This window comes from Somniosus microcephalus, chromosome 11 (assembly GCF_052327205.1).
Source record: "Somniosus microcephalus isolate GS21.2 chromosome 11, FLI_Smic_1.0, whole genome shotgun sequence".
Classification (NCBI taxonomy): Eukaryota; Metazoa; Chordata; class Chondrichthyes; order Squaliformes; family Somniosidae; genus Somniosus; species Somniosus microcephalus.
In genome coordinates this window covers 41,332,399-41,357,056 of record NC_140997.1, presented here as the reverse complement: position 1 = coordinate 41,357,056, position 24,658 = coordinate 41,332,399, and the positions used below count along the sequence as shown (strand labels likewise).

General features: G+C 48.7%; 1 protein-coding gene across 1 annotated transcript in view; it reads left to right on the top strand.

Annotated features, from left to right (window-relative positions):
- The window catches only part of cacna1ha (calcium channel, voltage-dependent, T type, alpha 1H subunit a), a 362,311-nt gene that overhangs the window by 173,757 nt on the left and 163,896 nt on the right, over positions 1-24,658 (top strand). The window lies entirely within an intron of this gene.

Here is a 24,658-nt window from a genome sequence, read left to right as displayed (position 1 = left end):
GCAAGTCTGTTCAGGCAGCCCATTTCTGGCGAATATGGTTCGTAAGACTGTGATAGTTTTTTCTGTGGTGGTTGAGGACATTTTTATTACCTCTGGCCACTTTGAATGTGTATCCACTGCAATTAAAAACATCGAGTCCATAAATGGACCAGCAAAATCAATGTGCACCCTTTGCCATGGAGATGAGGGCCACTCCCATGGATGTAGAGGGGCTTGTGGTGGGGCATTTTGGACCTTCTGGCATCCTGTACAGCTCTTGGTCATCTCTTCGATTTCTCTATCGATTCCCGGCCCCCACACAAACGCTCTGGCTAAGTTCTTCATTTTTACCCCTCCCAGATGACCCTCATGAAGCTCATTGAGCACTCTATCCTTCAATTTGGGTGGAATTACTACTCTGGATCCACACATCAAGGTTCCTCGGTACACTGACAGCTGTTCTCTTCTCGGCGAGAATGCTGGCAACAGTGGTTCGCCATGTGCTGGCCATCCCTTCACCGTTAAATCATAGACCCTGGAGAGTGTCGGGTCATTTCGTGTTTCCTTTTCTATGTTTGCATTCGTCACAGGTAGACATTCGACTATGGTCGAGTGGAATATCTCCACAGGATCCACTGCAGGTGCTTCTTCCACCATCGGCAACGGTAGGCACAACAATCCATCAGCATTCCCATGCTGTTTAGTTCCTTTGTACTCGATGTCATATTGGTGTGCCCCTCGGAAAAGGGACCACCTCTGTAGACGTTGTGCTGTCATTATCGGAACGCCCTTCTGAGGGTTGAAAATGGAGACAAGAGGTTGATGATCAGTTAGTAGAGTAAATTTCTGTCCGTGCAGGTAGTGATTGAACTTCTTCACCCCCCACACCAGGCTGAGGGCCTCTCTGTCAATCTGGGCATAGTTACGCTCGGCTGAAGTTAACGAGCGTGACGCAAAAGCTATCGGCCTCTCTGAACCATCAAGGAATTTATGTGACAGTACCACTCCAATGTTGTAGGGAGACGCATCACACGCCAGTCTTATCGGTAGTGATGGGTTGTAGTGAGCCAATACTTCTCTTGAAGTGATCAGGTCTTTACACTTCTGAAAGGCCTGCTTACATTCATCGCTCCATTTCCATGCTACTCCAGCTTCTCCAGCTCTGCCTCGACGGCTGGGCGAATTGCATACGGTACCGGTCTTGCTTTGAAAAACTTGGGAATTGCATTCTCTTCTATTTTTATCAAGGCGGTTACGCCTTTAAGAGTTCCCAGTCCTTGTTGAAATACCTCTTTAACGGTAGCTAAGATTTTTGACAATCGTCCAGGTGTGACGTCGTCATCCTTTTTACCAGCCACAGTCAGTGCCTGAATGGAGTGCCAGTCTAAACTTATCTTTCTGATCCATTCACGTCCCAATAACGGTGGTCCACCATCTTGCAGTATGTACAGATACAATTTCTGTATTTCCTTGCCGTTGTATTCGACAGGCACCCTTATTTTCCCTCTGGGGTATACTTTCTGCCCCGTATACGTCTTCAAGACAATGGATGTGTCTTTCAAGGGTATGTGTGAGAATAGCCACTCGTAGTCTCATCGATTCATGACGGTCAGGGCTGATCCTGTATCCAATTCCATTTTGACTTGGGACCCTGCTATCGTGAGGGTGACCCAAATGGTTCGGTGATCCTCTTTTGCGATTACGTTGTGTAGTTTGAGACAGCTTAGTCTCTTGTTCCCGGATTCACTATCGCTCTTGTGGTCTTCGAAACTACTGTCCGTCATCTTTTGTACTTTCCTGTACTGTTCCTTAGTAGCCTTTTTGTTGTCGTTAGTCTTCTTCCCGGACCTGAAAACTCGTGCAATGTGTCCCATCTTTCCGGATTGCCTGCATGTTTTGTCCTTGGACCAGCAGTCCTTCTGGTCATGGGTTGTTCTGCCGCAGCGATAACATTTTTAAAATCCCCGTGTCATTTCATGGGTGCTGTATTCCTGTGGCTTTTGCTGTATTTCCACAGCTCCCCTTGCTGCTGCTTCGTACGATACTGCCACGCTGAAAGCCTTATCTAGCGTCAGCTCTTTCTCTGAGAGTAACATCTTCTGCTATCAGCAGCGGTGTAGGATTTAGGTGTTCCTGTAGGATATCAACAATTTCGTTAAAACTCTTCGCCATCGGTTTGACTGGAGTGATCAGGTTCCGCAATAGGCCGTACGTTCTTGCGCCCATTAAGTTTAGTCGTACCAATGCCTTTTTCTCATCGGCTACTTCATTTGCCTTGCAATATACTTCGACTCTTTCCACATACGTGGTCCAGTCTTCTATTGCATTATCGAAGGCAGTGATATTGCCAGCCTTCGGCATCTTGGAGATCTAAGATGGCGCCTCCCGCGCTTTGCCTTCTTCCCCGATTGAACAAAATGGCGCCTCCCGCGCTTTCTGTCTTTTCCGCTGCTGCTAGCGCTGTTGCTGGCGTTTTTATGCCTTGATGGCGACGCCCTATGGTCTTCGCGCACTTCCCCCCCGCGCTGCTGCCAACGCCGCTCTCCGCGGTCCCCGTGGCAAACATAGCTCCTCGCGGCTTTCTGCGCTTCTAATTTCTTTTATTTTAATTACTGTTCCCATCATCAGAGCAGACCCTATGGGACACTTTCCTGCCTCTTCTTGGGTCTGTACGCTGCCCGGCTTCGTAGCACCGGCCGCGCCCTGTGTGCTCCACCCTCTCTCTCTCCTCTTGCCGACAACGCTGCTCGGCCCCGTTGAAAAGCCACCCGATCGAGCTCTAGCCTGCCGCAGCCCAGGAAGGATCAGTGTACTACCTGCCACCAGCCCAATTAGCTGGAACACCATAGACTGGATAACCAAGCCCAGCTCTCGACAGCCTCTCCTGCAAATCTTCGAATTCGATGAATCAGAGGGCGGTTGCCCACGGTCGACGCCCGTTTCTTCTATTTGTTTTTATTGCTCTTTTTGGATTTCTTCCTTCTGGCCTCGACCTCTAACAACTTTGCTTCAGGGATGGATCCCCGTGAGGTGGTGCAGAACTGTAGGTAAGTTCGGATCTGTTCGTCGCCAGTGTAACATCCGTGTGTAATTGAGACACGGACTGCAGGAGTTGGTTATAACAGGTGTTTACTGAATGGAGACAAAACTGGAACTACTATGCAAGGTTACTACACAGGCTTATATACAGGGGTGGTCACTACTGGTACTGCAGTATACAGGGGCTGCAGAATATAGTTCCTTCTTCAGGTTACATACACTACACTTACCACTCTTTGATGAAAATAAAACAAAATGATAATATAAACAGAACCAAATATTCAGTCTAAACAAACAGCAGCAACTAAGATATGAAAATTGAAAGCAAAATGAATATAGAAGCAAATTATAAAAGCTGAAAAGTAGATTAATATTCACAGAAAATTTGTGAATGGCCGAAATGAGAAGAGGACGGGACATTTTAAATAAACACAGTAATTTTTCCTTTCAGCACAACAACAGCAACTTGCATTTATATAGCGCCTTTAACATAGTAAAACGGCTCAAGGCGGTTCACAGGAGCGTTATCAAAAATTTAACAGAAGGAGCTATTAGGAGAAATGACGAATAGCTTGGTCAAAGAGGTAAGTTTTAAGGAGCGTCTTAGCGAAGGAGATAGGTAGAGAGGCGGAGAGGTTTAGGGAGGGAATTCCAGAGCTTAGGGCCTAGGCAGCAGAAAACACGGCCTCCGATGATGGAGCGATTAAAATCGGGAATACGCAAGAGGCCAGAATTGGAGGAGCACAGAGATCTTGGAGGGTTGTAGAGCTGGAGGAGGTTACAGAGAAAAGGAGGGGTGAGACCATGGAGAGATTTGAAAACAAGGATGAGAATTTTAAAATTGAGGTGTTGTCGGACCGGGAGTCAATGTAGGTCAGCGAGCACAGGGGCGATGGGTGAACGGGACTTGGTGCGAGTTAGGACACGGGCAGCAGAGTTTTGGATGAGATCAGGTTTATGCAGAGTGGAAGATGGGAGGCCGTTTAGGAGAGCGTTGGAATAAGTCAAGTCTAGAGGTAACAAAGACGTGGATGAGGTTTTCAGCAGCAGATAAGCTGAGGCATGAGTAGCATTGGGTGATGTTAGGGAGGTGGAAGTAGGCGGTCTTGGTAATGGAGCGGATATGTGGTCGGTAGCTCAGCTCGGGGTCAAATATGACACCAAGGTTGTGAATGGTCTGGTTCAGTCCAAGACAGTTGCCGGGGAGAGGGATGGAGTTGGTGGCTAGGAACAGAGGGGTCGATTTTCGTGGAGCCATCAGGCGGGGTTTCAGGCGTGTGGGGGGGGAAAATCCCAATTTCAGGGGTCCTAACACCATCCCGCCCAAAACCCCGCTCCACGCAACTTTCAGAGGCAGCGGGAACCGGCACCGCACTGGGACCTGCCGACCCCAGGCGGGAAGGGATTAGTGCCAATTAACTGCCTGTTAACAGGTAGTTAACAGGCAGTTTTTAGCCTAATCCCTATTTTGAGGGGTTTCGTGTGGGTTTCCCGACGGCTCCAAACCATGCCAGGTTAGAGCAGGCGGGCCGTCGGGTTGAAGGAGTTGGATGTCGGCGCTCAGGTGAGTGATGGGTGCATGAGTGCAAAGGTAAGTGTGTTTGGTGTGTCTAAAGTGTGTAAAGAACTTTTACTTACCTGTACTTACCTTCACAGCCTTTCTTCCTGTAGCCGTCGGGAGCCCATAACTCAGCCAGCACTTAAAGCTGAACGGCTGCGATCTGTCAAAAGTGACAGCCTTCAGCTTTGAGTGCCGATGTGAGTTCTAACTGAATCTGTGCAGAAGGACTCATGTCAGAACTCAGACTGTCAGTGTTTCACAGCTTCAAACAGCTGTGAAACACTGATATTTCATCTGTCAAGAACTCTTGACAGATGAAATTTCAGTCTGTGACGTCACCTGTCGCCGGGTGGCCCTTAATTGGCCTGCTGAGCCCACTGGGCGGGCTCAACAAGGTCAATCAAGGGAAAATCGCACGGATGGGCCGGACGTCGATGTAAGCGGGACTAAAACCTGAAAGTTGTAGTCCCGCCTTCTTCCCGACAGCTTCGGGAAAATCGACCCCTGAGTTTGTGGTGGGGACCAAAGACAATGGGCAGGATTTTCATTGAGCCGTGGAGGCAGGATTGGAGGCATGTGGGGGGTTAAAATCTTGAAATTGGGGGGGCACGAACACATTCTGCCCCCAACCCGCCTCCATGCCGGTTTCAAAGGAGGCGGGTACCCGACCCGTGCTGGGACCCGCCTCCGAGGCGGGAAGGGGATTAGTGCCAATTAACTGCCTGTTAACAGGTAGTTAACAGGCAGTTTTTAACCTAACCCCTATTATTATTGGTGAAGTGTGGGATTCCCGACGGCTCCAAACCACGCCAAGTTAGCGAGGCGGGCTGTCGGGATGAAGGGCATGGAGGAGTTGAGATGTCCAGTGTTCAGGTGAGTGATGGGTGCATGAGTGCAGAGGTAAGTGTGTTTGGTGTGCATAAAGTATTTAAAGAAGTTTTACTTATCTTTACTTACCTTTACAGCCTTCCTTCCTTCAGGTCTCGGGAGTCCCTCATCTCACCGGCACAGATAGGAGAATGGCCGCGATCTGTCAAAAATTGCAGCATTCAGCTTTCTGTTCCAGAGAGATCTCTAAATCATCCTGAGAGAAAGGAATTAACTTGGAGTACAGATTGTCAGTGTTTGACAGCTTCAAACAGCTGTTGAACGCTGATATTTCATCTGTCAAAAGCTCTTGACAGATGAAATGTCAATCTGTGACATCACCTGTTGCCGGGTGGCCCTTAATTGGCCTGCTGAGCCCGCTGGGCGGGCTTAACAAGGTCAATCAAGTGAAAATCGTGTGGGTTGGCCACAACTCGATGGAGGCGGGACTATAACCCCGAAAGTTGTAGTCCCGCCTCCTACACGCCTCCTCAATGAAAATCCAGCCCAATGGCTTTGCTCTTCCCAATATTTAGGGGACATTTCTGCTCATCCAGTACTGGTTGTCGTACAAGCAGTGTGACAATTTAGAGACAGTGGAGGTGTTGAGAGAGGTGGTGGTGAGGTAGAGCTGGGTGTCGCCAGCTTACATGTGGAAACTGACGCTGTGTTTTCGGATGATGTCGCCAAAGGGCAGCATGTAGTTGAGAAATAGAAGGGGGCCAAGTATAGATCCTTGGACACCAGAGGTAATGGTGCGTGAGCAGGAAGAGAAACCATTGCAGGTGATTCTCTGGCTACGACTGGATAGATAACAATGGAACCAGGCGAGTGCAGTCCCACCCAGCTGGACGATGGAAGAGAGGTGTTGGAGGAGGATGGTGTGGTCAACCGTGTCAAAGGCTGCAGACAGGACGAGGACAAGGAGGGATAGTTATCCAAGGTCTCAGTCACATAGGATGTCATTTGTGACTTTGATAAGGGCCGTTTCAGTGCTGTGGCAGCCTGGCAGAAGTTACCAATCTCTTTTATCTTGCTTTGAGAATCTCTTGTGAATACGGATTAATAAGGCAATCACACTTGCTAAATGTTTTTGTTAACAATGTGTCAGGTTTGATCAAACCCAACAATTTGGACAGGACACAGAAAAACCTGCATCTTGTAACATTTTGGTTAATGTGGCTTTCACATTAGTGAACGTTTTCCTTATGGGCCTTTTCTTTAGTTGGTGTCCGGGCTTCATGCTTGCAATCTGTTGTAAGCTTCATCAATTTCTAGATTAATTTGTCAAGTGTAGCTTTCCTGGCATAAATAATTAAATTGCTTACACATACATCACCTTTTTGATGAACAGGAGCTTTGTTGCTGCATAAATTAAGTTAATCGAAAAGAGAGCTCTCTCCCAGGAGTATACCCAGCCTTTCCCAGGATTTATAGTATTTGTGTATTGTCCCCTCAGTGCCAAATAGTTTTAAAAAATCAGCACGTCAAACAAAGACTATTTAACCAATCCCACTGCATGAAAAGAAAATGACTGTTTTATCACTTTGATATTTTCACTTAAATAAATTTAACTGAGACTGTGTTTATGGCTTCATCAAGCCTTTCAGTAGTAACATAGTTATAGCTTCAGGCAGAAGTAGACCTTTGGTTCATTCAGCCCACCTTTTCCCAGTATTCCCTTGGTGCATTTACTAATAACCCTCAATCCCATTTGTTGACGAGAACAAATGTCTAAATTCCTTCTTGAAACCCATTAAGATTTCTTGTTCCACCGCCCATGCCTTGGCCATCATTGCAACTTTGCACCAAACTACAGATCTGCAATTATTCCATTTATTCATAGCTCCTTGCTGATGAGAAACTATTTTGCCCCATTCCAGGCTTCCCTAATTCCATAAACAATATTTACTATGAGAAATTTACAAGGTGCCATACATTCAGATTCTTTATTGGACAAACGTTAAGATCTGCACTTTGGAATGGCAAAAGGGATTTAGTGCTCAGTGGTGATTTACATTCCCTTTGGGTCACCTGCTGTTCAATCTTTTCATAAATAGTGTGGTGGAGAGTACTTTTCACAGCACTTACTATAGATTGGCTGATGACGCTGTGCTATATGGCCTGGCGACAAGTGTCCGGGAGATTGATATCATTGTATCACTGGGAATACTGTGCAATTTTCAGCACTCTACCTTCCAAAAGGTGTGCCATTAAAATAAAATAAAAGTTCCTAACACTACATGAGGCAGTGTCAGTTACCAACATGCTAAGCTACAATACCTACTAAATATAACTTTTTTTTGGATGAGGGCACTTAATTATAAACTGCCAGTTTCAAAGACTGTCATTGTTCCAACTAACAGATTATCACTAGGGATCTCCTGGTATTAGATATAATAGGATATATAAAACTTATGATAAATTGATATTGACTTTTTTTATCATGATAATTGCAGAATGTGGCATTCTGATGGTTGGAATAGGTTAATGTGAGTGGGATTTGGTAAACCACACCAGAACTATGAGTTTTGTTTTTCTGTATATTTGTAATTGTCCTTTCCTGGGCTATTTTTCTCCCTGAATTGCTGAAGGTTGATGAGGTAGTGTGTTTGATGTAGTCTACATGGATTTTAGCAAGGCTTTTGACAAGGTCCCACATGTCAGACTGGTCAGAAAAGTAAAAGCCCATGGGAAGGTGGCAAGTTGGATCCAAAATTAGCTCAGTGGCAGAAAGCAAAGTGTAATGGTCGATGGGTGTTTTTGTGTTTCCAGTGGGGTTCCACAGGGCTCAGTACTGGGTCCCTTGCTTTTTGTGGTATACATCAATGATTTAGACTTCAATGTACAGGGCATGATTAAGAAGTTTGCAGATGACACAAAATTTGGCCGTGTGGTTGATAGTGAGGAAGAAAGCTGTAGACTGCAGGAAGATATCAATGTACTGGTCAGGTGGGCAGAAAAGTGGCAAACGGAATTCAATCCGGAGAAGTGTGAGGTAATGCATTTGGGGAGGGCTAACAAGGCAAGGAAATACACAATAAATGGTAGGATACTGAGATGTGTAGAGGAGCAGAGTGTCCACAGATCCCTGAAGGTAGCAGGACAGGTAGATAAGGTGGTTAAGAAGGCATATGGGATACTGTGGCAGAGCCACCAGGGGACTCTGATCTAATGTACATAATTATCTTTAACAAATTATTAGCTACAGAATGAATCTGTATCTTTGTTCATATTATTGCATGTACATAGCGCGGTCCCTTTAAGAATGAGACCAAACGCGATGACGTCATCACGTTGATCACGTGATCCTCCAGTGGCGGGAAAACATGATGATGTCATGACGTCAGGCTGGGGAGCCGCCCTAGCCAGTCCTCGTGGAGCCAGCAAAGAGTACAGACCTGTAATTTAGTTCTCCTGTGTTTTCGTGTTAAACTCTGTTGAATAGTATTAAACATCGTTTGTTTGGTAGACTGACTCGACCTCAGTCCTTTAGTTAGGAATCTAGCCCTTCCTACAATACTTTCCTTTATTAGCCAAAGCATAGAATATAAGAGCAGGGAAGTTATGCTTGATCTTTATAGAACACTAGTTAGGCCACAGCTAGAATACTGTGTGCAGTTCTGGTCAACACATTACAGGAAAGATGTGATTGTACTGAAGTGGATACAGGGAGATTTACTAGGATGTTGCCAGGACTGGGGAATTTTAGCTATGAGGAAAGATTGGATTGGCTGGAGTTGTTTTCTTTGGAACAGAGGAAGCTGAGGGGAGATTTGATTGAGGTGTATACAATTATGAGGGGCCTAGATAGAGTGGATAGGAAGGACCTATCTCCCACAGCAGAGAGGTCAATAACCAGGGGGCATAGATTTAAAGTAATTGGTCGGATGTTGAGAGGGGAGTTGAGGAGAACTTTTTTCACCAGAGAGTGGTGGGGGTCTGGACCGCACTGACTGAAAGGGTGGTAGAGGCAGAAACCCTCGTCACATTTAAAAAGTACTTGGATATGCACTTGAAGTGCTGTAACCTACAGGGCTACGGACCCAGAGCTGGAAAGTGGAATTAGGCTGGAAAGAACTTTTTCAGCTGGCACAGACACGATGGGTCGAATGGCCTCCTTCTGTGCCGTAAATTTCTATGAACCTACCTTTATGTGGGACACATGATTCTGTGGGCATCTACACAAATGTTATCGCTGCCATTCTATGTTCGGCCAACAGAGACTAATTTTCTCTGCCACTATTCACCTCTCCGAAGAGGGCTGGAATTCCTTTTTTAATAGAAAAATGGGAGAATACCCATTGTTCTTTGTAATCAACATAATTGTGGGAATGTGGACTGTGGTGTATGTAACCTGTTCCACCTTAAGAGAACTTAAGCCTGTTCCACCTTAAGAGATGTACTACTTTCTCTGGCTGCTGTATACGTAATACCGGTGGTGACCACACCGGTATATAAGCACTGTGTAGTAATATTGTATTCAGTATAGTCCCTACCTCCAACCAGTAAAGACCTGTTGATTTTACTCTTGTAGTCTGTGTAGTAATTATCACTATAACACACAGACTTAACAGTGGCGACGAGTCCGATTCTTACCCTGCGGCAGTTATTTCCATGGCGGCTTCGTCCACAGTCAGGACGTCGAAGAGAGGTTTCCACCCTCATCACCCTACTGGAAGACACGTCGAGCGGCAGGCATCGAGAAACCGGAGTGCAGAAGACATCCTGACCTCGAAGCCTCCATCAGCGACTGTCAGCTTTCTTTTTTCTACCTCGGTGGTGGGTAAGCCGGGCAGCGACGCGACAGAAAGTCAACCGCGTTGGCTGTACAGACGGGGCTGGGAAGACGGAGGAATAAGGGCGGTGAGATCGATCGCGACCGGAGATAAGGGCCGGGCCGCTTTCGAGCGAGAGGCGCAGCGCGGGGACATCGATCGCGACCGGAGATAAGGGCCGCATTCGGGCTAAAAGGCGCAGCGTCTGGGGAAACTGAAGGCGCGAGAGCCGCGGTGAAGCGGAGACAGCGTCGGGGGACGGTTGAAGACCGCCAAGCGTGGGAAAACCGCCATTTTGTGGGCGGAGAACGACGACAAGAGCGGGAAGCCGCCATCTTGGATAACATAAAAATACAATAAATTGCAACGATGCCTAAACATGGGAACATTAATACCTTTGATAGTGACATCGAAGATTGGGCCATGTATGTAGAACGCATACAAAATTATTGTAAGGCAAATAAAATTCCTGATGCAGATAAAGCACTAACATTATTAAATTTAATGGGTGCGAAGACATACGGGCAATTGAAACACCTGTTATCACCAGATGAACCGGCGGATAAGACGTTCGATGAGATTGTTACTGTCCTGAAAAATCATCTAAACCCCACGCCGCTGATGCTAGCGGAACGATTAAAATTTTACGACAGAAGGCAGCTGCAGAATGAAAGCAATGCTGAATATTTGATGGAATTACGTAAGCTAGCAAAATATTGTCAGTTTGGAACGGGACTGACAGAGGCACTACGAGATAAATTTGTGTGTGGTTTATTTAAACAGGATACACAAAAGCGACTGCTCGAGGAGAATGAGCTGACGCTTGAGAAGGCGGTCACTATGGCAGCAGCACACGAAGCCGCAGCGAGAGACACGGCAGTAATGCAGCTACGGTCACCGGAACTCGGTACAAACAAATTGGGTTTGAGTTCTGTCAAATGTTATCATTGTGGAAAGACAACGCACGATCAGAACCAGTGTTGGTTTAAAAACCAAGAATGCAGAACGTGTGGCAGGCTTGGCCACATAGCTAAAGTATGCCGGTCAGGAAAGAAGACCAGCAACAAAAAGTCACCGCAAGGAAAATACGCAAAGGTACACAAGGTGACAAAGAACAGTTTGATCGAACAGAAGTCAGATTCAGATGCTAGCAGTAATGAACTGGATAGCTTAAGAGTACACAACGTTGGTAAGGATGCAGATCTCCAGACAATTTGGGTCACTCTTCAGATAGCAGGAGTCCAAGTAAAAATGGAATTGGACACTGGATCGGCATTGACGGTCATGAATAAGAAAGATTACAGAAGGTTATTCCAACATATTCCCCTACAGGATACGGAGATTATATTGAAAACATACACGGGGCAAAGAGTGTACCCCATCGGAAAAATAGAGGTAGAAGTGGTCCACAAGGGCGAAGAAAGCCAAGTAATGGACTTATATGTGCTACCTGAAGGAGGTCCACCACTACTAGGACGGGAGTGGATTAGGAAAATGAATATGGACTGGCACTCCTTGAAGGCACTAACGGTAGATTCCGGGGAAACAGATGTCAAACCTAAACGATTGTCCAGAATATTGGATGATGCTAAAGAGGTGTTCCAGCAGGGACTGGGAACACTGAGAGGAATTACGGCAAACATCAAGATTGATGAACATGCACAACCAAAATTTTTTAAAGCCAGACCGGTACCCTATGCAATACGACCTACTGTTGAAGCGGAACTGGAAGCACTAGAACGTTCAGGTGTACTGTCTAAGGTAGATTGGAGTGAGTGGGCTACGCCCATTGTTCCCGTTATGAAACGTCCTGCGAGCAACAAGCCAGGAGATCCAGGGAAGGTTTGCATCTGTGGAGATTTCAAAATCACCGTTAATCCGGTGCTTCACACGGTGCAGTATCCGCTTCCACGGATTGAGGATATTTTCGCTTCATTGTCTGGCGGGAAACACTTCACCAAGATAGACCTGACGCAGGCGTACCTGCAGATGGAGGTTGAGAAAGAGTCACGCCAATACCTCACGATCAACACGCATCGAGGGTTGTACCGGTACAATAGGCTGGTTTTTGGAGTGGCATCGGCTCCAGCAATTTGGCAGAGGGCCATGGAGCAGGTATTACAGGGAATTCCAGGCACACAATGTTACCTGGACGATATTCTGATCACAGGTGATGGTGATGAACAACATCTCGCAAACTTGGAACTGGTGCTCAACAGACTGAAAGAGTATGGACTTAGAGTAAATCGGCAGAAATGTGAGTTCTTCCAGAAGCGGATCTCGTACTGTGGCCATGTCATTGACCGGGAGGGGCTTCATAAGTCTCCTGACAAGATTGAGGCAGTTGTAAAGGCTCCCGCTCCGGAGAATGTCTCTCAGTTGAGGTCGTTTCTAGGATTAATTAACTATTACCATAAATTTCTGCCAAATCTATCCACGGTACTGCACCCGTTAAACGCTCTTTTACAGAAAGGGGTACCATGGGAATGGGGCGAAAACTGTAAGAAGGCATTTCGCAAAAGCAAAGAATTGATCACCTCAGAGGAAGTGTTGGCTCACTTCAACCCGACACTGCCTATTCGGTTGGCTTGTGATGCTTCTCCATATGGTATTGGGGCAGTACTCTCACACAAGTTGCCAAATGGCACGGAAAGGCCAGTCGCGTTTGCATCCAGATCATTGACCTCCGCTGAGCGCAACTATGCGCAGATCGATAGGGAGGCTCTTAGCCTTGTATGGGGAGTGAAGAAGTTTAATCATTACCTGCAGGGCCAAAAATTCACACTTCTGACAGACCATCAACCGTTGGTATCCATTTTTAACCCTAAGAAGGGTGTTTCGGTGATGACAGCGCAGCGTCTCCAGAGATGGTCTCTTTTCCTAGGGGCACATCAATGTCAAATAGAATTCAAAGGTACGAAACAGCATGGCAATGCTGATGGGCTGTCGCGCCTGCCACTACCTGAAGAAGAAGACACGACGAAAGTTGACCCTGTTGAGTTATTTCATTCGACCATCATCGAGTGTTTACCAGTCACCAATGCAAGTATTGAAAGAGAAACCAGGAACGACCCGACACTGTCCAGAGTCTACGAGGTGACAGTGAAAGGATGGCCAACGCGGGGTGATCCTCTGTTACCGGCATTTTCGGCAAGGCGAGACCAGCTGTCTGTCTGCCATGGTACCTTGATGTACGGGACAAGAGTGATTATTCCTCCCAAGTTAAGGGAAAGAGTTTTAAACGAACTGCATGCAGGTCATCTGGGGGGAGTTAAAATGAAAAGTCTTGCTAGGGCTTATGTATGGTGGCCGGGTATTGACCAACAGATTGAGGAGTTAACGAAAAGCTGCGCTGGGTGCCAAAAAGTGCAAAATGCACCTCCGATAGCACCGCTACACCCATGGGAATGGCCTTCAGCCCCATGGCAACGCGTACACATTGACTTTGCTGGTCCATTCATGGACTCCATGTTCCTAATCGCGGTGGACGCACATTCCAAATGGCCAGAAGTCATCAAGATGAATACCACTACTTCAGAAAAGACAATTGCGGTGTTAAGAACAATATTCGCAAGGAACAGATTGCCAGAACAGATCTGTTCGGACAACGGACCACAGTTTGTATCGGAAGAATTCCGACAATTCTTAAAGAAGAATGGAGTAAAACATTATACCTCTGCCCCATATCATCCGGCGACAAACGGGTTGGCTGAAAGATTTGTCCAGACATTCAAAAAGGCAATTAAGGCCATGAACGATGATCAGATTCCGCTGCAACACAAGGTCGACAAGTTCCTGATGTTATATCGAAACGCCGATCATGCAGTGACTAACCAAAGTCCTGCCATGATGTTTTATAACAGGAGGTTGCGGTCCAAGTTGGACTTGTTAAAACCAAATGTGCGGAGGGAAGTGGAAAACAAACAGTTTCGGCATATTAACAACAAGACCACTCGAACTTTCGACGTAGGACAACCAGTGTTGGCAAGGGGCTATGGAAACGAAAAATGGCAGTCCGGAACAATTCGGGCCAGACAAGGACCTCTGATGTACACAGTAGATATTGGTCATAATGTGATAAGGCGTCATGCGGATCAACTGGTAGAGTCGAGAGCAAGGGTCGAACCCATGGTTGTGACAGAGACAACTGTGGAAGACGTTAATGAACCTGAAGCATCTACCTCGGCAGGGAATGTACTTGATGATGATGACACCCAATACATTGGAAACCAAATAGAGGAGGCACCTCAGCAACAAGAATCAGAGACTACTGAGAGGCGTTATCCAAGCCGCATCAGAAAGCCTCCTGAGAGACTGAACCTTTGAACTGTTATACCTGAAGTTATATATGTATATATGTTATTATGTTATGTTAAATGGGGATATGACTGTTAAGCTAAAAAGGGAGGATTGTGGTGTATGTAACCTGTTCCACCTTAAGAGAACTTAAGCCTGTTCCACCTTAAGAGATGTACTACTTTCTCTGGCTGCTGTATACGTAATACCGGTGGTGACCACACCGGTATATAAGCACTGTGTAGTAATATTGTATTCAGTATAGTCCCTACCTCCAACCAGTAAAGACCTGTTGATTTTACTCTTGTAGTCTGTGTAGTAATTATCACTGTAACACACAGACTTAACAGTGGACTTCAAAATATGCACTGAGAATGCTATTTCATTAGCGAGTCATTAATTTTTAGAAGAAAAATGGGCATTCTCCCGCTTTCCATTTTAAACAAAGGAATTTCACCCTGAGATGACGATAGGCTTCTGCATTTTCAGTGTAAATCTAGTGATCTAGCTAAACTCATTACACGTGGTATTGGTGGGTTTGGCTGTTGGCGAGCCCTATGTCAAAGCCACAACCACACAGCAAGTAGTAAGCATCTGAACCACTCTATGCTGTTAGGATATATAGGCCTAGAAATTCAGTTGGTAGCGCCAGCCGCTAGCACCTTAAGAGGGCGATAAGTGGAGCGCGAAGCGGCTGGCGCCCGGGCGCGGCGCAATCTGCACCTCTCGCGAACTTGAGTGAACATTTAGCGGCGGCGCAAAACCGCAGTGCCCGCTCAGCTGCGCGTGCAGATCCTGACGTCATTTCATGGTGCAACGCCCTTGGTGCGCCCCGAACCGGAACTTCAGTGGCGCCCCCCTTTCTGCCTGGCGCTCCCAGCGACTGGTTGAGTGGAACGGTTCCCAGTCGCTGTGGGGCTGGGGGGGGCGCTATTTAAAGGGGGCTCTTCCTGCATTCTTTGTGGTAGCCATTTTGGACCACGCCTTCTGTGTGAGAGAGAGCGAGATTTGCAGAGAGACAAAGGGAGAGAGCTTTCTGCTTTGACTCAGCGCTCGCACAGGTACTTCTGGCTTCAGCCCAGAGCTTTGCAATTGGATTGATTTTTCAGTGCCATAGCCTTGAGTGGCCACATATAATGGGGGCTGCAATGGGTGGAAACGTTGGGTTTCTCCATTGCATTGAGAGGGCTCAGAGACGCCGAGAGAGAGTGCCAATCATGGCCAGACGGAGGAGGGCCAACAGGCGTCGGCACAGGAGGCCTTACCCTCCCAGGGTATACCGCCAGCACTTCTCCTACCTCAACGTGTCTGAGGAGCAGTGCATTCGGAGGCTTCGATTCAGAAGGGAGGTGGTCACTGAGATCTGCCACCTGCTTCAGAGAGATCTGCAGCCTCAGCTGAGGAGCAGGACATCTCTGTCGGTGGCAGTGAAGGTGACAGTGGTTCTCAACTTCTATGCCACCGGCTCCTTCCAATCCGCTACTGGGGATATTGTCAATGTCTCCCAGTTCGCAGTGCATTGCTGCATCCGCCAGGTCACGAATGCCCTCTTCAAAAGGAGGTGTCAGTACATTTCCTACCCCATGACCCTGGACAAGCAGCAGGAGCGCGCAATGGGATTTGCAAGAATAGCAGGCTTCCCCATGGTCCAGGGCGCCATTGACTGCATGCATGTGGCTTTGCGGGCACCTCTAGAGAATGCCGAGGATTACCGCAACCGGAAGGGGTTACATTCGTTGAATGTGCAGTTGGTGTGTGACCACAGGCAGCTGATACTAGCTGTCAGTGCCCGCTTTCCAGGCAGCAGCCACGACGCCTTCATCCTGCGCCAGACTTCTGTGGCAGACATTTTCGAAGCCCCGGCTCACCCAGGAGGCTGGCTTCTCGGGGACAAGGGCTATCCTTTGTGCACCTGGCTGATGACCCCGCTCCGTGCGCCCACCAGCCCTGCTGAAGAGCGATACAATGACAGCCATCAAGCGACCAGGAACATCATTGAGCACACAATCGGCGCGCTAAAGCAACGGTTCCGCTGTCTGGACCATTCCGGGGGAGCCCTTCAGTACTCGCCTGAGCGAGTCTCTGATTTCGTTGTAGTGTGCTGCATGCTGCACAACCTGGCTATCCTCAGGACTCAGCCACTGCCAGCAGACATTGGAGGACCACCAGAGAAGGAGGAGGAGGAGCACCAAGACGGGAGGGAGGCACAAAGTGCAAGCGCCGTCCGTCAGCGGCTTATTGCAAGTCGGTTCTAGGCCCCCTCTCAGGGAATGGCTTGTGCCATTGAAAGAACATGAATGGACTCGCTCTGCAAACCCTGAGCTGGTCAAGGCAACAAATTGTTCAAAGTGCAAACATGCACAATCTGAATAAAGACAATTATTTATTTAACCAACTCTGCCCTTCCTGCATGACAAACAAATACAGAGAAACCCCCCAAAAAAGTCAAACACATAACTGGCTCTCACAACCTGGAGACAATGAACAAAAGATTTAAACAAAAATGACCATGATCAAAAAAAAAACACAGCATTTTGCCACACCTCCTCCTTTTTGGCCTGCGAGGGTGATCTGCCTCACTTGCGAGATTGGCCCCTTCCCCCCCTGCAGCTCCTCCACAATGGGACCCCAGTGGCTGCAGCAAGGCTGGGGGAAGGCTGCTGAGGGTTAGATAGTGAGTCGGCAGATGCCCTTGGGGGACCGCCTGGATCAGCTCTGGGCCTGGAGGGCCCGGCTGCTGACTGCTCCAACTCTGCTTGGGTGGCAGCAGTCTGTCCTATGGGTGGTGGCAGCTGCAGTGGAGGAGTGACAGTGTTGGCAGCAGGAATGCTACCAACCTGACAGAGAACAGGCACTCCCTGGTCGGACGAGACACTGGCACTCGCATGGGGCAGCACTGAAGCATGCGCAGAAATCTGCTGAAGCACAGACTGCTGGCCTGCTGCGGCGCGGCGAGGGCCCCGGCGAATCCTGCCTGATCCAGCGAGGGTGGCAGCAGTTAGTGCTCGTGTGGCCCTGATCTGTGTCTGCATCAGACCAGCCAATGACTGCATGGCACGACTAAGCACGTGGCTGGAAGCCACCTGAGCTGCCCTGAATTCCTGTACACTCCTTGCCAGTGACTCTATGGAGTCAGGCATCCTTGCCACTGCAGCCATGAGCTCAGTGTGCCTGCGCTCCGCCTGGGCGCCCATTTCAGCAAGGAGCCGCACCTCCTCTGCACTCACTGTAGCAGGGCTGGAGGCCACACTCTCGCTCCGGGGAGAAGGCCGCCGAGCTTCCCTACCCCCCCCCCCCCCCCCCGCGTTGCTGCAGCCCGCTGGGCCCCGGAGCTTCACCCTCCTCAGACCCTTCCCCCCTGCTCCCCTCCAGGGAAGACGTGTCCCCATCTTGGCCATGGGCTGCCTCGGCTGAGGGTGGCAATGATGTTACGGCTTAGTCTTCCTCCTCCTCGCCTTCCGATTCACTCACAGTGGCAGCTTGAGGGCCCGCCTCCCCACCTGGCAAATCAGCATCTGAAAGCAGGGAGGTACAAGAGTTGCTTTAGCGTGAGGACAGGGCAGCAGCGAGGGAGGCATGAGTGCTGCAATGCACTGCATTGGTTCGATAGTGGCAAATGATGCTGGTATGAGGCACAAGTGGAAAGAGAGAGGTCAAAAAGGTGGTGACCTTACCATTGCTGTCCAGAACGGGGTCGGCATCTCCAGTGGTGACGGGGCCAATCAGCCAGCCTGCCATAATCCGTTCCACTCGCTGCTCCATATCGCTGAGGTCTTTAAGTTCAGGACGGCCTCCCCCGGTCCGTTGCTGCTGCCTCCTATTGTGGGCCAGCTTTCCCTGCAAGAGAAAGGACGGGCTTTGAGTACAGTGTGAAGCCCTGATCTTGCCTGCACTGCCTCCCATGGTGGAATAGCCCTGACAGTGTGAAGCCCTGATCTTGGTTGCGCTGCCTCCCATGGTGGAATAGCCCTGACAGTGTCAAGCCCTGATTTTGGCTGCACTGCCTCCCATGGTCGAATAGCCCGTAAAGTGGTGAATGTGCATGTGAGTTTCATGAGAGGCCCATAGGTGTTGGATGAGGACTGGGCATTGGGGCTTTCAGGACCCTTTGGCCATAAAGTGAGGTGCACATGCAGGGATGAAGAGGATACTGGAAAGGGTACTCACCCTGACAACCCGAGTGAGGTCGTTGAACTTCTTCCTGCATTGCGTTGGGGTCCTGGGTACCATGCTGCTGGAGGTCACTCTGTGTGCCACCTCCCTCCAAGCTTTTCTATATTCGTTGGGCAGCGGCCTCCTGCCACTGTCAGGAAAGAGGATAGGTCGCCTGCGCTCCACTGCGCCAACCAGAACCTTCAGGGCCCCCTCACTGAAGCGCTGCGCTCGCTCCCTGGCCCTCTCCATGGTCGTAGGTGTAACGATGTCGCAGCAGGTCTGTCCAGGCCTAGAATCAGGGCTCCAATGTGCAGGGCGTGGCTGCAAGCCAAATCGACCCTCCCCCTTTAAGAGCTCACCGGCGCCAACGTGTCTGCCTGCAATTGCTAACTGGCTGCACCTGCGCTGCGCCCGCCCTCGGTGGTAGCGCCTTAGGATAGTCGTGCACCGCCTGCTTTAGCGCAGCAACAACCTCTTAGGGCGATGCAACTCAATTTCGCTGAAGGTGGCGCTAAGTTGCACCGGGCGCTAAATTTAGCGCACGCTCGACTGTAGCGCCCCAAACGTGGTGATACTGAATTTCTAGGCCATAGTACTTAAACGATTCTCTTATTTGAAAATCACATTTTAGTGAACGTATCAGTGCTTCTTCCTAACTGGACCAAGCACTGTAACTTTACTTTCATATGTTGCTTCCCCTCCAGATAGTCACTGTTTTAGATGTCATAGCAACGCCAGCAGAAATTTGTCTTTCATTGTTGCTTTCATCAGTCAAGAGTGATTTATAGCATTTTACCCTATGCTTAATCTATGCAATTCTCACAGAACAATAGGAAGCATATTTAAAGATCTATTTTAAATAAATAATGTTCACTGTTGCAGAAAATTGAATTTGTATTCTGAACATGCCTTTAATACATATAGAAAAGAAAGGCAGGAATTTTTACCCTTGAGTATTAATTAGAATGGAGTTTTATGTATAACCACAAGATCTCTCACACAATCAATGGCAGTTTGTACAACAGCTGTAAAATATAACTTGCATCAGTGCCAATTTATTGGGTTTCTAGCCGTTTCCACACTTAGCTAAAGATCACTCCTCAACACTTTCGTTGGCGCGAATTAGTTTCTGAAGTTTATTTTCATTACACCTTAAGTTAAATAGACGCCAGGTTTATTTTTGTGTGCTATTTTATTTCCTAACTTTTTTTCCCTTTAGTCTTGCCAGCCCAGGTGATGAGCTGGCAGACGTGAGCAAGTGACATGAGTGATGAGATGTTTTTCACTTATGAAATAAACTGGTTATTCAACTGCTACGCATTCTTTATTCAGAAAGCTTAATTGTTTTTTTTTGTTTTTGCAGTACTCACTGATATAACAAGATATAACATATGAGGAATTCTTTTCACAGTTGACCTAAATAAAGCAAAGATCAGTTGTCTGTCGTAAAAAATCCTTTAAAATCTTGAAAGATTAAGGCTGGAATTTTCTGTACCTGGGCGGGTCGGGTGCGGGCAGTCGGCGTGGCGGGTCGCGACCCTGTTGTTACTTCCATCCTGCTGCAGAAATTGACTTTGTACTAATGGGGCCTCTTAAGCCTGCCCTAGGCATCCCCCAGCCCTATTAAATAGTGCATGTCTGATGATGTCATCCATGACGCGTTTTCAGCCGGGATATTTAAAGGAGCCATGGCCACATTGTGTTTGAAGGTTCATCTAGAAGTGTGCAGGGAACATATTGGAGGTTTTGATTGCTCCAAACAGTTGGAGAGATGGCTGCACAGAGGCAGAGGGCTGCACCCAGGTTCTCAGATGGTTCCCTCCATATGCTTGTGGAGGGAGTCAGAGCACGCAGGGAGGTCCTCTTCCCTTCCAAAGGGCGGAAGAGACCTCCCCTGGGGACAAAAAGAGCCTGGCTCCAAATTGCAGAGGAGGTGATCAGCAGGGATGTGGTCAGGGGGACCTGGGTGCAGTGCCGGAAACGTTTTAATGATCTCATTAGATCAGGAAAGGTGAGTACAAAGCCACACTCAACTTCATCCTGCTGTGCCTCTCATCACGTCCCCGTCACTCTGCCTTCCGAACCCTACTCCTGCACATCCATACTCACACCAACATACCTTGCACGGCCAACCATCCCTCTCTCTCTATCTACTTTATCACATCCCCATCTTACTAGCCACCCCTCACACTCACCCTCCTAATGCACTCATACTAATTAACAATACGCAAGGAGGCCACTTGGCATTGCCACTCCACTCCATCATAGTCACCATCTAAAGATGTAACCCATCCATTCCTTATACTCATTCCATCACTCCCACTCAACCTTCTCTTCTTTCCCTCCTTGCAGGAGAAGATAGCGCACAATAAGAGGGAGAACTGGAGGTGGGCCTCCATCATTTGCCACCATCACAACAGCAGAGAAGGCTGTGTTAGAAGTATCAGGAGTGACGAGCAGCTAAAGGTGGGAGACGGAGAGAGGGAGACAGCTCGGTAACCTGGTGAGGGTATTACATCTCATACAGCTACATGGCATACATCAGTCACTGAATGGTCATCATATGCATAATGGTATGTGTACCCATTCTTCATATGGCATATCTAATTCATCTCTTTACTCTCCCACAGTTCCATCAAGAGCCCCCCCCCCCCCACTCTGTCAAAGAGGAAGACGACTCCTCAGAGGAGCTTCTAGCCTCTGAGGGCGCGGCATCATCAGACACAAGCGTACCCAGCACCAGCGCAGAGATGCACACCTTGGTGGGTCCCACGTGAGATAGAGTAGTGTTGTCACCAGGTCCATCACAAGTGAGCAAGAGCAGATGGTAGAGACAGGGACAGCAGTGAAGACTCCTCGCCGGAGGGTGCAGGATGCTCCCAGTTCTGCTCAGCTGCATGCAGACGCTTAACCTTGGGGGCCATCGAGAGAGAGGGCAATCCTGGAGGTGCAGGAAGAAATGCAGGAGGCTCTGACAGGTTCTGCGATCGCGATGGCTGCAACTGTTCAGAGAGTGGAGGAGTCCATCTCCAACATGAGCACCACCGTGTTGCAGGCTAATGGTGACTGTAGGCTCTTCCACAGATAGAATGGCCACCTACATGGAACTGCTAATGTGCCACTTACAGGAGCACATGGTCTCTATGGAGCATTGATGGCTATCTATGGAGAATAGATGGCAGAGGCTCATAGAGATCTCCTGTCTAGGCGGGATGTCAGCGTAGACATGGGTTCGCATGGCCCCACTGATGCGCAGCAAGGTGCTCTCCAGCTCCTTGCTAGCAGGGAAGTGCGGGTGACCCATGAGAGGGATGATGGTGAGAGGGGAGAGGGAAGTGTGGACTCCTCTCAAAGTGCTTACACTTCTCCCCCATTGCCACTGCCTCAGACAGAGCCCCAGATGGCTCCTCGGATTTTGATGGCCGAGTCTGCCCCTGCACAATTGCAGGAGTTGGAGACTTTGGTGGGGCCCTCACAGGTTCCAAAACCCAGAGGATGTCCGCCAAGAGTGTCTAAGCAGTCGCAGCAGGGAAGTGAGCAGCCTGCCTCTACTTCTGCTGAAGCCACAGGGGTAGCACCTCGTAGAAGCACGCGGAAGAGAAAGATGACACGCAAGTAGTTTCACAAGGGTAGCCACTTGGATATTTTAGTTAATGTTACTGTCAATTTTCGGCTAATGTGATGTCAACCATAAAAATCTTTATTTTCACCAGTTTCCCATCTTGGACACATTTGTGTGCACCTTTGGAAGTGGCATAGTGAGTTGCAGTGTATGGTGACACATAATGACACCTCCAGCAATGGCTTGGGTATTGATGGGATCCTTCATGGTGCTGTGGGGTGGTGTCAACCTGGCGCAGCATGTGGCAGCCATATGGGTGTATAGCATAAAGTTAAGTAAATCTGGCCATGATGAGGCCATCCCTGGCGTCCCAGGCAGCAATGTGCTCAGATGCTGGTGGGATATGGGCCACAGGTTCCTCCAGCTCCTGCTCCTCCTCATCTTCCAGCTGATGCTCCCCCTCCTCCTCTGAAGAGGCTGTGCGCTCAGTGTGTTGCTCTTCATGCAGCGCTAATCTTCGTTGCTTCACTATGTTGTGCAGGGCGCAGCAGACCACAACAATTCTGGAGACACTGGCTGGTGCATACTGAAGGGCTCCTCCACATCTGTTAAGGCATCTGAAGTGCATTTTGAGCATGCCTATTGTCTGCTCTATGACACATCTGGTGGAAATGTGGTTTTCATTGTATCTCTCCTGGGCCTCAGTACTTGGTCTCCTCAAGGTTGTCATGAGCCATGTCTTCAGTGGATAGTCCTTGTCTCCAAGCAGCCAGCTGGAAAGTCTGTTTGGAGGAGCGAAGAGCTGAGGGAGGGTGGACTGGCGCAGGATGAAAGAGTCAAGACAGCTACCAGGGAATTTGGCGCACACATGCATGATGATCTTCCTATGGTTGCAGACCAGCTGCGCATTGAGGGAGTAGAAGCCCTTGTGGTTGATAAATACTCCTGGGTTATGATGGGGTGCCCTGATGGCCACATGTGTGCAGTCGATGATGCCCTGCACCCGTGGGAAGCCAGCCAGAGTGGCAAAGCCGAGCGTCCGCTCAGTAACACTGGCTTCATCAGTGGCAAAGTTGATATAATTGGCTGCCTTGTCAAACAGGGTATCGGTGACCTGTGTAACTGCGAGATGCCGCAAATGTCAGCTGCAAATCCCTGGAAGGAGCCCGAGGCGAAGAAGTTGAGGGCGCTGGTGACTTTGACAGCCACTGGTAAGGTGTGTCCACCCACTCCTCTGGACTGCAGGTCTTGCTCGAGCAATGTGCAAATGTCCGCGACAACCTGGCGTGATAGCCTGAGCCTTCTTTGGCACTGCTGCTCAGTCATGTTGAGGAAGCTAATCCTTTGCCTGTATACCCTGTGTAGGGGGTATCGCCTCCAGCGCAGTGCAGCCCTGCGCTGATGCCCTCTGTCCTGTGCAGCATCAGGTCGGTGAGAAGGTTGTTGGTGGTGCTGTTGGTGTGCCTGGTGATGCTGGTGTTGGGGCTCATCGTGGTCTGACTCTGAGGACCAAGGTGACACAGTATAAACGGCACCCATGCTGATGGAATAGAGACAGGTCAAGTAGAGATCAGAGGAGCAAGCTGTCAATGGTGTGATAGGTTGTAACAATGAGGTGAGATTGGATGGCGACTTTGCTGGAAGCACTTGCAGCCTGCAGAAAGCTAAATGTGTGCTGGGAATGCAGCCAGCAACAACTTCTGTCTAAGGAAAGTGATCAGCTATGAGGTGGGAGATTTTATAGTACATTTTATGCTGTCATCTAATTAGCTGGAGCAATGGCAACTCAACTCCTGCCTCAGGCTGACAAGACCTGTTTTCCGAGCTGCATGAATCCCGTGGGCAGCCAGGGAAATTCGAAAGGTAGGATGAAAAGGGCTCTTAAGGGTCTGACAACTACCTGCTAATTATTTGAATTAGGTCGCCCGCCTCTGCCGGTCGGGTCGGTGCTGCACCGGCAAATGCGCCCGAGGGAAATGTGTGTGGGGGTGGGATGACCGGGTCCCTGACCCGCTGCAACTTTATTCAAATTTCCCACCCGATCCGCCTCCAATCGCGCCCGCTCAGACCCCAGAAAATTCCAGCCTAAATCCGTGTTTACTGTTCCTATACTGAAGGACTCCTTGTCTATTTCATTCTCACCACTTCCATCAATTTGTATCCCATTTGTTGGCATATTGATACCAGATACTCATGTTGCAGCTCCGGAAGTATGATGTTCTGGTCATCCAGATTGCTCTGTGACTAGTTGCAGGAGTTACGTTTCGAGCAGGATACTGTTAGTTTTTCTTTCTGAGCATGCGGAACAGCTTGCTTCATGTGGCATTCCCAGTTAGCAGCCTGACTGGGAATCAACACAGTTTTCCCAACTGAAGGAGGTAGATTTGAGTGAGAAACAGCACTGGAACTCGAGGCTGAGTA